Source organism: Hemitrygon akajei, chromosome 9 (assembly GCF_048418815.1).
Source record: "Hemitrygon akajei chromosome 9, sHemAka1.3, whole genome shotgun sequence".
Lineage (NCBI taxonomy): Eukaryota > Metazoa > Chordata > Chondrichthyes > Myliobatiformes > Dasyatidae > Hemitrygon > Hemitrygon akajei.
In genome coordinates this window covers 118,718,602-118,734,931 of record NC_133132.1, presented here as the reverse complement: position 1 = coordinate 118,734,931, position 16,330 = coordinate 118,718,602, and positions in this window count along the sequence as shown.

Genomic DNA, 16,330 nt, shown 5'->3' with positions numbered 1-16,330 from the left:
TTTTTTTGAATAATCTCGATGTGTGCTCAAATTCAGTATCTCATCTAAGCCCTTTTTATTTAGTGGCATTTTGACATTTGAGAGCTTACATCACAAAGTCCACTTGATTGTGTGCTAAATTAGTATAGGAAGTTGAATATGTATCTCCAGTGCAAGACAGGAAGCACATTCACCCTTCATTTCAAAGAATGCCAGAAAATCTACTATTTGCTTGAGTACAGTTTTAATTAAGTTTAAAATCACTATTTTTTATGGAAAACACATAACGATCACATTATGGCATTCTTTATGCCCGAAGTACAGCCCCACTTAGTGACCCTTCAACAGCTTTGATATCCATTAAGACAGAATAGCAATCAGTTGGATATTCATGTTCACGTTCATGGTCTTGCTTGTATCTCACAAGTTAAAATCTAAATTAACATTCACACCCAAGTTACCTTTAAATGCTGCAATATTAAGTGGCTATTATGAGGTCTTCTTTGTAAATTACCGGACTGAGGTCTCTTACAAAGATGCCTATAAAAACCCATTTGTAATGCTGCATTTTACTGGTTGTCTCACGGGAGACATCTCTTCATCCTCTTTACTTAATATTCAGATAGCATTGTCAAGCTTACTGCTTTCCAGAGGAGCTGCAGGTACTAACTGTACAAAATAGTTTTAACATGCTATGAAGTCACATGCCAGAGCTGTGCCTTAGCAGGGACTCCAGCAGCTTTCAATAAATGGGCTGTTAATCTTTGTTGCTGATTAGTCAGAGTGTAAAGGCAGCTGTTTGCTATCATGTTCATGAGTTGATAACAAGTTTAGTAGTCCTATAATGTGCAGGTGGATGTATAAAGATCTCGTTTGTGCGGACATAAATTCTTCATTATAGTCTTTGTGTGCAAGAGTTAGATTTTAACAACAAAGGTGAAGCCCGGTAAGGATAACCTTTTCTTCATTAAACTGAAGGGTACTTCTCATGATTTATTGAATTGAATTTGCATTTTAAAGCTCAGTGCAGATGCAGATTGAGCTGACTAGCTGAATGACTCCTCATAACTGCATTGATGTTCAGAGCTCTTATTGTATAGAAGCTGTACAGAACCCTAATTTTGGAGCTAGGTCACAGCATCTTTTCCCTGGCTCAGCCACGTCCCTGGAAAAAAGTGGCAGAATTAGCCCTTGATGAAGTCGTCTATGATTTGTCTTCCAGTATTAAAATCACCATTGAGTTTCTATCATCATAAAAGATCACAATGCAGAAACTGAGATTCCAGCAGGTCATTGAATTGCAGGTATATAGAAACAGACAGCATTGACTTTTGAATGCAGACCTCAGTAAAGGCAAGTTTTTTCCATTAAAATAATCTAAATAAGTCAAATATCCAGAACTGGAAATACCTGAGTAACGTGTTAAAACACTTCTTTTAGTGGTTAGGATTATCAGTCAGGGTTTTGGACCATCAATTCAGAGACATGAGTTAGAATAAACCAGAGCAGCCAGGGAATTTAAATTCCAGTAACAAAATAAATCTGGAATAACTGTCTTGGAGATGTAATCCATGAAACTACCAGAATATCATAAGACCTGTCTGGCTCAGAAATGAAAACCTCCTTCAAGCAAAGCAGCAATGGCTGGAGTTTCTGGGAGCAATTTACAAGGCACAAGATAGATACATCCAAAAAAAAGTATTCTAACAACACGCACAAGATGCTGGTGGAATGCAGCAGGCCAGGCAGCATCTATAGGAAGAAGCACTGTCGACGTTTCAAGCCGAGACCCAAAGGGTCTCGTCAACAGTGCTTCTCCCTATAGATGCTGCCTGACCTGCTGCTTTCCACCAGCATTTTGTGTGTGTTGCTTGAATTTCCAACATCTGCAGATTTCCTCATGTTTGCTTTTCAAAAGTATTCTCATGGCCTAATTATGTTCCTATGTCTTATGGTCTTAAAACCTAACATCCTTACCCAGTCTGGCCTATAAGTGACTCCAGACCTTACAGTATGGCTGATCCTTAAATGCTTCCTCAATTTAGCCGGTGAATGAATAAAGGAAATAAAAGTTGAAACTGCAAGTGAAAGTATCAGCCAAATGCTACCAGCTTCTGACTTTGCACTCAATCCTTAACAACTCATCACTTGGAAAGCTAACTTGTGCCACTTGGTAATCTACAACAATGAGCAGGTTCACCTGGACACAACAGTCATTTTTATCTTCATGTTTCCTGAATGTCTTGAAAGGTAGGGTTGCATTCATCCATCACGTACGCAGTTTTTGCCTTCAGTGGAATTGCTGTGTAATACATGATCTGCTTCCTTGAACACTGTGAAGTTGCATCTGGCTAAGCCAGAGCGTCCAGTGGCCCTCTCCTTTTACATTCGGACCCTTTTGCAAATGGTGTCCTGACTGAGTTGAACAGTCTGGCTGGTGTTGGGGCAGACTGATCTCTTACTCTGCATTTTATGTCACCGGCTGGACGGAGTTCATCACAGTCTGCTCAAATTATGCTTCTGGTAGGCAATTTTACAAACTCAAAACCTTGCACTATCTTCACTATCTTCTCAGTTCTCCTCAAATCTGGGAAGTTTCCAGTAGTGGTCAGAAACCAATGGACACACCTCCTCACAGAATCAACACATCCTCTCCCTTACCCACCTCAAGATTTGTGCCCATAGCCTTACCAATATCACTACAACAAACTCATTCTGAAATTCTACATTAAAAGTAATTAGCAATAAATAAATATGTACATTGGAGGTAGTCTTTGCCATATACAGTAAATGCCGACTCTCATTCCAAAGTTCAAACACAAGTCAAATCAGGTCAAGCGACGCACACAAAATGCTGGAGGAACTCAGCAGGCCAGGCAGCACCTATGGAAAAGAGTACAGTCGACATTTCAGGCTGGGACCTTTCAGCAGGTTTCAAGTCAAGTCAACTTTATTTTCATATGGTCAAGCACCAGATGCAATGATAAACTGCCCTTCAGCGGCATCACAGGCATATACTGCAGTATCAGATGCATGTTCACAAGAAAATATGAATTAAACATATATATATTGTGCAATATTTTACAGAAAATATTAGAGCAAAAGAAAAGTCCATTGTAATGCAAAGCAGTCATGATGTGCAATACTGAGACAGTCACTGGAGTGGATTCCTACTGTTGTCATAACTGGGGTGGTAATGGGGATAAGCTCTGCACTACCTATAAAGTGCTCCAAATGGCGTGTGACTCTAATAGCCTCTGACATCCAACTCTTGGCCTTCACGTGTGGCTTAGCAAAGGCCCAGCCAAACTGTTTCTACTGACAAGAGAAGGGGCAAAGGCGGACCACTGGTGCCTCAAAACCAGTTGCTTTGGGCAAGTGGGGCTAATCAGCCTTGGATGGCAGCCCATCTAGGAGAAGGAAACTCTGATTTTAAATCTCCGCTGCCTTGTGGCCATACCCACCCAAGGGAAAGGCTTCAGGAGTAAACCCCGAGGAAGAAATCTGGAGCCGGGGTCCCTAAGCCATTTGATGTTGTTTACAACTTCATCCTGGCAACCTCTGTGACGACACTGGTGCCACGCTTGCCCTTCCCTCTGCAGCTTCTTACATTCCTGCACACTCGAATTGCCATACTAAGCTAATACCTTCAACAGTTTAACTGCAGAAGTTTGTTAGAGAGCTCAATGACCTCCTTAGCTTTCTGAGAAAATAGAGGAACTGGTGCACCTTCCTTGCAATCACATCTATATGCTGGGTCCAGAACAGGTCAACTGATATTTTAAGGACTTGAGGTTGCTAACCCTCTCCATCCTCTCATATTCATCCTCAGGCCCTTTTTTCCTATGTAAATTCTTATGCATTTCTTAACTAGTTCTCATTCCAAAAAAAACCAAATTATTATTTTCACTATTTATTCACATTTACAGGTTTCTTGACGCAAGTATTTATATAGTTCAATTCTCATCTAAACATTAGTGACATAAATAATTGATAAATACATGAACACCACACAAATATTAGTGACTGGACACAGCTTTTACTTCATATACATGTTGTATGATTACAGATGCAACACCAAGAATTAATCTCTTCTTTAGTTGGATCCATGAATCTAAATACCCTCTATATGATCAAACAGTGATTCATTTCTACTCCTTGCAATTTGGAGCACAGCTTCAGTGCTTGGCATGCAATCTCCTCTACATTCAGTAAACCAAATGCAAGTTGGCTACTGCTTTATGGAACAGATATGTGAGGTTCATAATGGTGACTTTGACCTTTCAGTTGCATGTCCATCCCACTCTGACCTTCCTCTCTTTGGCCTCATACATGGTTCTAACAAAGCCGAGTGCATGTCTAGAGGAGAAGCACCTTATCATCGGACTTGGTTTGTATAAGAATTATTTAAAAGAGCAATCATTCTTCTACCTTTCCTTACCAACTTGGTCAGTATATTTTTCCACTCCCTTCTTTCTTAGAATCATTAAGAAGATCTCATCCCAATGGAGCCATAATGAGAATAGCATTCAGCAGTTTGGAAACCTTACTTGGAGTATGTCCAGCCCTTTGGAAAGGATAGATAAACTGTTATTCTTCTATTAGAAATGACAAGGTAACAGGGTTCCGGGAGCAATATTCAAAAATTATGCCAAGTAAATAAAGAAAAATGGGGGATGCAGAGGATGTATATTTGGACTTGCCTTTGATAAGATGCCACCCATGAAGCCATTTACCAATTTAAGAGCCATGTTACAGGGAAGTTACTGGCATGGTTAGAGCATTGGCTGATTGGTAGGAGGCAGCAAGTGGAAATAAAAGGATCCTTTTCTGGTTGGCTGCCAGTGACTAGTGGTGTTCTGAGAGTCAGCGTTGGGACCGATTATTTTCATGCTGTATGTCAATGAATTAGATGATGGAATAGATGGCTTTGCTGCGAGGTTTGCAGATGATACGAAGATTGGTGGAGGGGCAGGTAGAGTTGAGAAAGCAGGTCGGCTGCAGAAGGACTTAGACAGATTAAGAGAATGGACAAGAGATAGATAGATAGATAGATACTTTATTCATCCCCATGGGGAAATTCAACATTTTTTCCAATGTCCCATACACTTGTTTTAGCAAAACTAATTACATAAAATTACTCAGTAAAAATATGATATGCATCTAAATCACTCTCTCAAAAAGCATTAATAATAGCTTTTAAAAAGTTCTTAAGTAGTTTACTTAGATACATTAAATACAATCAACCCCGGCACTTTAACATGTCTTACTCCTGGCGGTTGAATTGTAAAGCCTAATGGCATTGGGGAGTATTGACCTCTTCATCCTGTCTGAGGAGCATTGCATCAATAGCAACCTGTCGCTGAAACTGCTTCTCTGTCTCTGGATGGTGCTATGTAGAGGATGTTCAGGGTTTTCCATAATTGACCGTAGCCTACTCAGCACCCTTCGCTCTGCTACCGATGTTATACTCTCCAGTACTTTGCCCACGACAGAGCCCGCCTTCCTTACCAGCTTATTAAGACGTGAGGCGTCCCTCTTCTTAATGCTGCCTCCCCAACACGCCACCACAAAGAAGAGGGCGCTCTCCACAACTGATCTATAGAACATCTTCAGCATCTCACTACAGACATTGAATGACGCCAACCTTCTAAGGAAGTACAGTCGACTCTGTGCCTTCCTGCACAAGGCATCTGTGTTGGCAGTCCAGTCTAGCTTCTCGTCTAACTGTACTCCCAGATACTTGTAGGTCTTAACCTGCTCCACACATTCTCCATTAATGATCACAGGCTCCATATGAGGCCTAGGTCTCCTAAAGTCCACCACCATCTCCTTGGTCTTGGTGATATTGAGACGCAGGTAGTTTGAGTTGCACCATATCACAAAGTCCTGTATCAGTTTCCTATACTCCTCCTCCTGTCCATTCCTGACACACCCCACTATGGCCGAGTCGTCAGCGAACTTCTGCACATGGCAGGACTCCGAGTTATATTGGAAGTCTGATGTGTACAGGGTGAACAGGACCGGAGAGAGCACGGTCCCCTGCGGCGCTCCTGTGCTGCTGACCACCGTGTCAGACCTACAGTCTCCCAACCGCACATACTGAGGTCCAACAGTCAACAATGTTGGAAAATGCATGATCATGCACTTTAGTAGTAGAAATAAATGTGCAGGCTTTTTTCTAAATGGGGAGAAAATCCAAAAATCTGAGATGCAAAGGGACTTGGAAGTCCTTGTGCAGAACACCCTAAAGGTTAACTTGCAGGTAGATTCTGCGTTGAGGAAGGCAACTGCAATGTTAGCATTCATTTCAAGAGGACTAGAATATAAGAGCAGTGGTGTGATACTGAGGCTTTATAAGGCACTGGTGAGGCCTCACCTTGAGTATTGTGAACAGTTTTGGGCTCCTCATCTATGAAAAGATGTGCTAGCATTGGAGAGGGTTCAGAGGAAGTTCACAAGGATGATTCCGGGAATGAATGGGTTATCATACAAGGAACATCTGATGGCTCTGGGTCTGTACTTGCTGGAATTTAGAAGGATGAGGTGGGGATCTCACTGAAATCTTTTGAATGTTGAAAGGCCTAGACAGAGTAGATGTGGAAAGGATGTTTCCCATGGTGTGGGATTGTAGGACAAGAGGACGCAGACTCAAGATAGAGGGGCTTCCATTTAAAACAGAGATGTGGAGTAATTTCTTTAGCCAGAGGTAGTTGGATTTGTGGAACTTGTTACTGCAGGCTGCTGTGGAGGCTAGGTCGTTGGGTGGATTTAAGACAGAGCTCCACCAGTTCTTGTTTGCACACGGCATCAAAGTTTACAAGGTGAAGGCAGGAGGGGGAGAAAGGATCAGCCATGATTGAATGGCAGAGCAGACTCGATGGGCCAAATGGCCTAATTCTGCTGCTAGGTCCTATGGTCTTGTGGTCTAAAGAGAATGCTGAAGACTTTGGAGGACTCATTTAAAAGTCTTCTACAAAGTAGAAAGAGAGAGTTTGGGAGTAATTATTAATGCATTGGATTGTTAAATCAAAAGAGGCCCCAGCAGAAATTGATTACATTGTAGGCAAAAATAGCAATGAAAGTATTTGGAAGTGAAAAATGTGAAGGTATATTGGGAAAGATAATGAGTAAAACAAGTAGATCTGTAGATTCAATGGACTGAATCACATCTCTCTGCACCATAAATATTGTATGGTTCTGCTACTCAGAATCAAGGTCAGCAGGAGCTCAGTACTCCCAATCAATAGCAGACTCTTCACAGAATAATGGACCTAACAGGATACAGCTGACTCCAGTAATCTAATGTGACTAATCTGTGATCGATTGCAGTGCTTGTTTTTTCACCAAAATTGAATAAAATAAATGATTAGCAAACAAAGTAGCAAATTTGTCACAGGAAAAATGAGTTGAGTTATGAAATTCTTTGTTTAATCCATTTGACTTCTCAGCCACAAAATATAAATCACTGGTGATACTCTAAAGCTGAAAATAATGTTGCAGGATAAGTATCACTCTGAAAATGTGTTTTATGAGAAAGGAGTCAGCAGTGTTAACAAAAGAATGGATTCAGTATATCAAAAGCTGATTCCAATATCATGCGTTAAAGGTCAGATTTACATCCACCAAATGTTTGTTTTGTTTTGTAACTCCAAAATGTTAAACTAATTCAAAGGAAAATGAGAGAACCGGGAACATGAGACTAACTTCATGTTTTATTTTAATGAGGTAGGCGCAAATCATGTGGTAGTGTGATGATGTATGTAATTCACGTATTTATACATATAACTCATAATGAATTATTTAAATGAACAAGAATTCATAATCAACCAATATATACAAGATTACACAAGTATTACTGAAATATTAAATGCACAACTATGTTGATATATAGTTTTTAAATAATTTTCCATCTTATTCATGATTTAAGTTTCAAAATTCAATTATATTGCAGGCTATATTTAGCAAGGATCCATTTATGTATTCAATTAAAGGAGATGTTTCAGCAGGCGAGATCTTTTGGTTGCTAATGTCAAACTTTTAAGATGTCTGACTGCTAAATATTATTGTGTATCTGCACTATAGCCAGGGTATCATGACCTTACATGACAACACAATGGAATGTGTTGAAATTCTTTGTAAGTCAGGAGCACATGCTCATCTTAAGACATTGGACATTATTTTAAAATCACTTGCATATTTTCTCAGAAGGTCAACAAGCTAGTCTGGTTCTAGCTGGGTCTGATTGAAGGTAATTATTCTTATCCAGGGTAACTTTTGGAGTTCAATGATTGGTCATGATATTGGTGGATTAATGAGGAAATAAAATCACTGTTTTTCTTAAATCATTAAGCAATGTAGTTGTAATTGGGGATAGTACAGACAAGGGAATAGACATAATTCTCTATTGCAAATACGGAGGCTCTGTTGTCTGCCTGGTGACCTGCAGAGGATTTTGGAGTGGAAGGGGAAAGATCCATTTGTTGTGGTCCATGTGGGCACTGATAATGTAGGGAGAACAAGGAAAGAGAGTCTGCTGAGGGAATTTGAGGAGCTAGGAATTAAACTAAAACACAGAGACAAAAATCTCTGAATTGTTTACAGAGCCACATGCAAATTGGCACAAGGTTAATAGTATTGGATAGCTAAATACATGGGTCAAAGATGGGTGTGGGGCAAATGAGTCTGAATTTGTGGGACATTGGCACCAGCTTTGGGGAACGATGAAGGTGTTCCAATGGGATGGCTCCACCTGAACCGTGCTGGGACCAGGGCCCTGGCAAATCACAGAACTAGGGCCGTGGTGGCTTCAATAGCTTGGAAAAGTAAGGATAAAAGTAAAAGAGAAGGAGAATACAGGAGAGGTTACTGCAATCTCGGGAATAAAGAATATGACAAAAACTTTAGAAAGGGATTAGGGGCAGAATTGAAAAGAAGTGTGATGAGTACAGTACTGAAGGCCTTTTATTTGAATACATGCATTATACAAAATATGGTAGATGATCTTGTAGTGCTGTTGGAAGTTGGCAAGTATAATGTAGCAGACATTACTGAATCATGGTTGAAAGAAGATGGGAGTTTAACATCCAAGAATACACATTGTCTCAAAAAGACAGGCAAGTGGTGGAGGGGTGGGGTGGCTCTGTTGGTAAAAATTAATGTCAAATCCTTAGAAAGAAGTGACATAGGATGAGAAGATATAGTTCCTTGTAGGTAGAATTGAGAAACTACAAGGGTAAAAAGACCCTGATGACTGTTATATTGAGGTCTCTGAACAGTAGCCAGGATGTAGGGTACAAATTAAAATGGGAGATAGAAAAGGCATGTAAAAATGGCAATGTTGCATTGGTCATGGGGGATTTCAATTCGCAGGAAGATTGGAAATACCAGATTTCTGCTGAATGCAATTTTGTAGAATGCCAAAGAGATGAATTTTTAGAGCAACTTATGTTTGAGCCCACAAGGGAAAATGTAATTCTGGGTTGGGCGTTGTGTAATAAACCAAATTTAAATTGGGAGATTAAGATAAAGGAGCCCTTAGGAGACAGCAATCATAATAGTTTGAGAGGGAAAAGCTAAAGTTGGATGCATCGTTATTGTAGTTAAGTAAAGTTAACTACATAGATCTTTTACATTCAAGAGATTCTGCTGATACTGGGAATCCAGAGCAACACACATTGTGTTGGAGGATGTCAGCAGGTCAGGCAACATCCATGGAGAGGAATAGATAGTTGATGTTTTGGGCTGATCAAAGGTCTTGGTCTGAAACACTGACCGTTTATTCCTTTCAATAGATGCTGCCTGACCTGCTGAGTTCCTCCAACATTTTGTGTGTGTTACATAGATTTTCTCTGAAGATTGCTGCGATGCCTTGGTGGAGAGGCTTAAGAGTTCCTGAATCCCAAGAGTGATGCATCTGGAGTTTCACCATCTGGCGCTTAGCACCTGGCAGGGGCACCTGTGGTGGTAAAATCCAGCGGGAAGATCCGGACATAGGGTGATCTAACAAAGACCCCAGTGGTGGAGCTGGCAGAAGGTGATGACACATCACAATGGCTGTGAAGGCGGAGGAAGGCTGTAGCAGTGAAGGGACCCACCCATCTTGCATTCAACGTTACTGAATTAACGTTACCCTATATTAAGGAAATCCAGCCTAACACATCAGATATGCATATCTAGGATCAACAATACCTGAGGACCCATGAGTAGACTAACCCTTGGGAGAATATCATACTCAACTGCACTACTATGACTAAATAGGCATGAGAGATGAGCTGGAAGGCAGTACTATAATAGATGGGTAGAGCAACAATAGCTGGAGATTTGGGGAGTAATTCAGAAGAAATGTAACCAGTTCATCCTAAAGAAGAATTTGTTTAAAGGGAAGATGAGGCAACCATACCTGACTAGGGAAGTCAGAGAGAGCATAAAAACAAAAGAGAGGGCATACAAAGTAGCAAAAGCTGGTGGATTGGGAAGCTTTTAAATACCAACAGAAGGCAACTAGAAAAACAACAAGGAGAGAAAAGATGATATATGAAGGTAAGTTGGCCAATAATATAACAGCAAGTACCAAAAAGATTTTTCAGGTACATTGAGTAAAAGTGGAAAATATTCATGGAGAGGTAGTAATGTGGAACAAAGAAATGGCGGACAAACTGAATAAGTATTCTTGCATCAGTTGTCACTGTGAAAGACACCAGCAGCATCAGGGGGCAGATGTGAGTGATGAATGAATGAATGGACTTTATTTCTTACATCCTTCACATAAATGAGTAAAAATCTTTATGTTACGTCTCTGTGTAAATGTGTAATGTGCAACCATAGTAGTTCATAATAATTTATAATAAATAGAACAGTCAATGTAATATTGAAATACACTCAAATCAGCGTGAGTTAATCAGTCTGATGGTCTGGTGAAAGAAGCTCTCCCGGAGCATGTTGGTCCTGGCTTTTATGCTGAGGTACCGTTTCCTGGATGGTAGTAGCTGAAATAGATTGTGGTTGGGGTGACTCAGGTCCCCAATGATTCTTCAGGCCCTTTTTGCAATTACTAATACTATGGAGAAGGTGCTCAGGAAGTTGAAAGGCCTGAAGGTAGATAAGACCCCTACTCCCGGGGAGTTTGAGGCGATTTGGCATGTCAGCAAATACATTCAAAAACTTCTGTAGCTGTACCGTGTAAAGCATTCTGACAAGTCGCATCACTGTCTGGTATGGAGGGGCTACTGCACATGACCAAAAGAAGCTGCCAAAGGTTGTAAATCTAGTCAGCTCCATCTTGGACATCTTTGGGGACAGGTGTTTCAGAAAGGCAGCATCCATTATTGAGGTGACCCACAGCACCCAGAGAAGGCCCTTTTCTCACTGTTACCAACAGGTAGGAGATACAGAAGCCTCAAGGCACACACTCAGCGATTCAGGAACAGCTTCTTCTCCTCTGCCATCCGATTCCTGAATGGACTTTGAAGCTTTGGACACTACCACACTTTTTTAATATACAGTATTTCTGTTTTTGTACATTTTTAAATAATCTATTCAATATACATGATTTACTTGTTTATTATGTTTTATTTTATTTATTATTATTGTTTTTCTCCCTCTGCTAGATTATGTATTGCATTGAACTACTGCTGCTAAGTTAACAAATTTCACATCACATGCCAGTGATAATAAACCTGATTCTGATTCTGAAAGAGGTAGATGAAGAGATTGTGCAGGCAGTAGCAGTGATCTTTCAAGAATTACTAGATTCTACATTGGTCCAGGAGGACTATAAAATTGCTCCATTATTTAAAAAGAGAGGGAAGCAACAGACAGGTTAGCCTGACTTCAATGGTTGGCAAGATTTTAGAGTCCAGTATTACGGATGAGGTTTCAGAGTTCTTGGAGACATATGATAAAGTAGGCCAAAATCAACATGGTTTCCTTGATGGAAAAACTTTGCCTGACAAATCTGTTAGGATTCTTTGAGGAAATTACAGGCAGGATAGACCAAGGAAAGTCAGTGGATGCTGTTCACTTGAATTTTCAGAAGGCCTCTGACAAGGTGGCGCACATGAAGCTACTAAACAAGATAATAAAAAATGGCATTACAGGGTAGATAATAACATGGAGAGAAGGTTGGCTGAGTGGCAAGAGGCAAAAAATGCGAATAAAGAGTGCCTTTTCTAGTTGGCGTTAAATTTCTCTGTTTATCCATGAACACGAGGTGAAGAAGGGCAAGAAAACAACCTAAATGTGATAATGAGAATCAATGAGAGAGACCTTTATCTGAATTTTGAGAAACTGGGGTTGAAGACTATTGAATTCTCATCTTGTTAATTTTGAATGTCTTATTAATGATCAATGTCCAGGCAATTTATCTTCTGATCTATCTCAACTTCCATCCAAATGGTCTTTAACAGTCCCCTTCCTCAAGTTCCACTGACATCGAGCATTGACCGGTTTCTCTTTCCACAGATACTGCTTAACTGGCTGAGTTCTTCCCACATTTCTTGCTTTCCATTGTAGCCCACAGAGCAGAAGACCACCATTTCTTTACTCAGAAGGTGATAGCTGTGTGGAATGAGCTTCCTGTAGAAGTAGTAGAGGCCAGTTCAGTTGTGTCATTTAAGGTAAAATTGGATAGGTATATGGACAGGAAAGGAGTGGAGAGTTATGGGCTGAGTGCGGGTAGGTGGGACTAGGTGAGATTAAGAGTTCGGCACGGACTAGGAGGGCCGGAATGGCCTGTTTCCGTGCTGTGATTGTTATATGGTTATAACTTCCCTGCACATCCTCTCCAAGTTGCTCATCACTGATTCTCCTGGCACCCAACACCAGGGAATATTTATAGTGACTCGATAACTTAACCAGTGTTTGGAATGTGGTAGGAAACTAGTGCACTCAGAAAAGGCTTCTGGTGTCACAGGGAGAATGTGAAAGCTCTATCCAGACACTGTCTGAGTCCAAATCAAATCCCGGTTGCTGGACCTGTACAGTAACAGAACTCTCTGTTGCACGGGCACAGATGTGACTTATTAGAAACAGACATGGAGGAATGCACTGTATGAAGAAACTCACACAATGTTAAAATTGAAGGGGAGGTATTCAGAATGCACCCAAAAATGGGCACTATATAGATGGATTATCAGCCATCCAATTATTACAGGTGCTTGAAATTTGAATTAAAAGCAGAAAATTCTGGAAATACTTTGCAAGTCAGGCAGCATCAGACTTGACATTTCAGGTTGGTAAAAAATTGATGAACCATTTTAAGCTGCTGTGCTGTTGGTTAAAAATTAGATAAAGACATCAGGCTGTGTGATATAGGAGCAGAATTCACTATTCGACCCATTGAGTCTGCTCTGCCATTCAATCATGGCTGACTTACTTTCCCTCTCAATCTCATTTTCCTGTCTTCTCACCATAACCATTGACACTCTTATTAAGAACCTCTCAACCTCGGCTTTAAATCTACCCGGTGACTTGTCCTCCAAAGCCGTATGCAACAATGAATTCCACAGGTTCACCACCCTCAGGCTAAATATATTCTTCCTCATCTCTGATCAAAAGGTATGTCCTTCTATTCTGAGGCTGTGCACGGTAGTCTTAGACTCTTGCACTTATAGAAACATCCCCTCCGTGTACACTTTGTCTAGGACTTTCAATAATCAGTAGATCTCAATGAGATGCCACCTCATTCTTCTAAAGTCCAGAGAGTACAGGCCCAGAACCATCAAACATTCCTTGTATGTTAAAGCTTTCATTCTTGAGATCTTCCTCATTCCAGTAATCAGGCCTGATGCCTGAAGGAACTCAGCATTGTTTGCTTCAATTGAAAAAGTACATGTTGTGATTTTTCCTCCAACTGACTCTGGACTGAGACCAGTTCAGACTGGTCACAGAGGTTCAACAATCTGTTGATTGATAGTGAGTCTAGGCAAAAGATGGATATTCTGTTCAATTCTGATCACCTCATTATAGGAAGGATGTGGAAGATATGGAGAGGGTGCAGAGGAGATTTACCAGGACGTTGCCTGGTTTGGAGAACAAGTCTTATGGGGCAAGGTTAGCAGAGCTGGGTCTTTTCTCTTTGGAGCGTAGAAGAATGAGAGGGGACTTGATAGAGGTCTACAAGATTATGAGAGGCATAGATAGGGTGGATAGTCAGTACCTGTTTTCCAGGGCACCAATAGCAAACGCAAGAGGGCATATGTACAAAATTAAGGGAGGAAAGTTTAGAGGAGTCATCAGGGGTAAGTTTTTTTTACACAGAGGGTTGTGAGTGCCTGGAATGACTTGCCAGGGATGGTGGTGGAGGCTAAAACATTAGGGGTATTTAAGAGCCTCTTGGACAGGCACATGGATGAAAGAAAAATGGAGGGTTACGGGGTAGTGTGGGTTTAGTACTTTTTTTTAAGGATTATATGGGTCTGTACAACATGGAGGGCTGAAGGGCCTGTACTGTGCTGTAGTGTTCTATGGTTCTATGGTCATACATGTGCAGGAAGGCTTTGACCTGAATTTACCTCCACTGTCTGTGACTGTCACCTCCACTTTTATGACCACATACTTCTGATAGAGTCAAGAAGGAGTTCAATAAAAAACACAAGCAAATATACTCCTATGCCTTGGAATGTGCTCATCAACAACGGCCACTTGTAGAAATCTGTTACACAGTAAAAGCACAAAGGACTGTTTTCTTTTTCATGTTTCAAACATATCCCTTATTCATAATATGTAAATACAATCAGATCATGTCTTTCTCAATATTCAAAGTCAAGTTTATGTCATACACATAAGAACACGTATGCAGAGGTGCAATGAAAAATTACTTGTAGGAATATCAGAGGCACATAGCATCAGATGAGCAACATTTACAAGAAAAGCATAAATTAAACAAATTATACACGTTTACAAGAAAGAACACAACTTGAACAAAAATAAAGTCCATTATAGTGCAAAGGGATCCAAGTAGTCATAATTTTGAATAACAAGTTAATGATTAGGATTATGCTAGTTGGTTCAGGAACTGAATGCTTGAACTGTTCTTGAACCTCATGGGGTGTGACTCCTGCTCTTCCATCAATTCAACACGTTCTCTTGCAATGTGTCACTCATGTTTGCTGAAAGCATGTACCCATGAGGCATTGGAGAGGTGGTTACATAGGGCCCAGCCCCTCAGTGTCCAATTGCATCAGGAATCTGGAGACATATTCTTCTGTTTTTGCAGGTACACTGTGACACAGCAAAGTACAGTACTATGCAGTACAGGTATCAGCTTTGGCTGAAGTAGGAAGTTCTCTGTGTTTGTCAGGGGGCAATGAATCCAAGTCATCCTTGATTTTTGACTTAAGTTATGATTTTGATTTGCATGTCTACTGCATTAACAAAGGAGTGCTGAACTCAGACTGCCTTTTGGACAGAGGTTAATCTGTGACCTTGGATGCACTCCCAGACGAATATTGAATACCCTATGGCACCATTTCAGGCAGAAAATGGGAGTTTACCTGGAAATCAGGCCATTATATAATCCTCGACTAAAATTACTAAATTACATTTTCTGTTAATTATCACATTGCAGTTTCTGAGAGTTGGCTGGGTGCAAATTGGCTACCGCAAAATGTAGCCATGTAGCTGCCTCTCAAAACAGCATCACTGGCTCAAGGGAACTCCCCACGATTGTGAAAGTGTTATATGAATCCAATCCACACTTTGTTGTATCGTTAGTTTATTAATAGAGAATCATTGTAGAGAGGGACCAGTGTCGCTCAAAGTTTGCTCAGTATTAATCAAACTAAAGACTCAATTTATGAATGTAAATCAAAGTAAATAAAGAACAGTGATCACATGAACGAGGTTACAAAGCAAAACTCACACATGAAACTACACTGCATGAGTCAATGCCTTTAGGGATGAAGATAAGCAGAGAAAGTGAAAACTATCCTTGTATTTCAGTTGCTTATCACAAACACTGCAGGAAGATTCTGCTTTAGGGATGCACTATATCCCACAAGCAATGACTGGCTGTAAATGGACAGGACTTGATAAGAATAAATAGATGTTCTGCTTTGGCTGAAATTGACGCAAAGTTTAAATGCACTCTTTACACAAGGATCCTAAGAAGGATAAAGCAAATGTAATTTTCTCTACACGTGTAACTGAAATACTTGATAATTCATTTCAATTACTGTTGTATCATTATGTGTCACAATGTGTTATCTTTCTAATTTTCCCTTTGGTTTTAGAACTTATCCTCTTTTCTTCAATTAGCATACTGCACGTAGATAATGTGACAAAAATGAATAGAATTAAATCATCAGGTTGTTTAAGACATGGCACTTTGAAGCCATGGTAGTATAGCAAT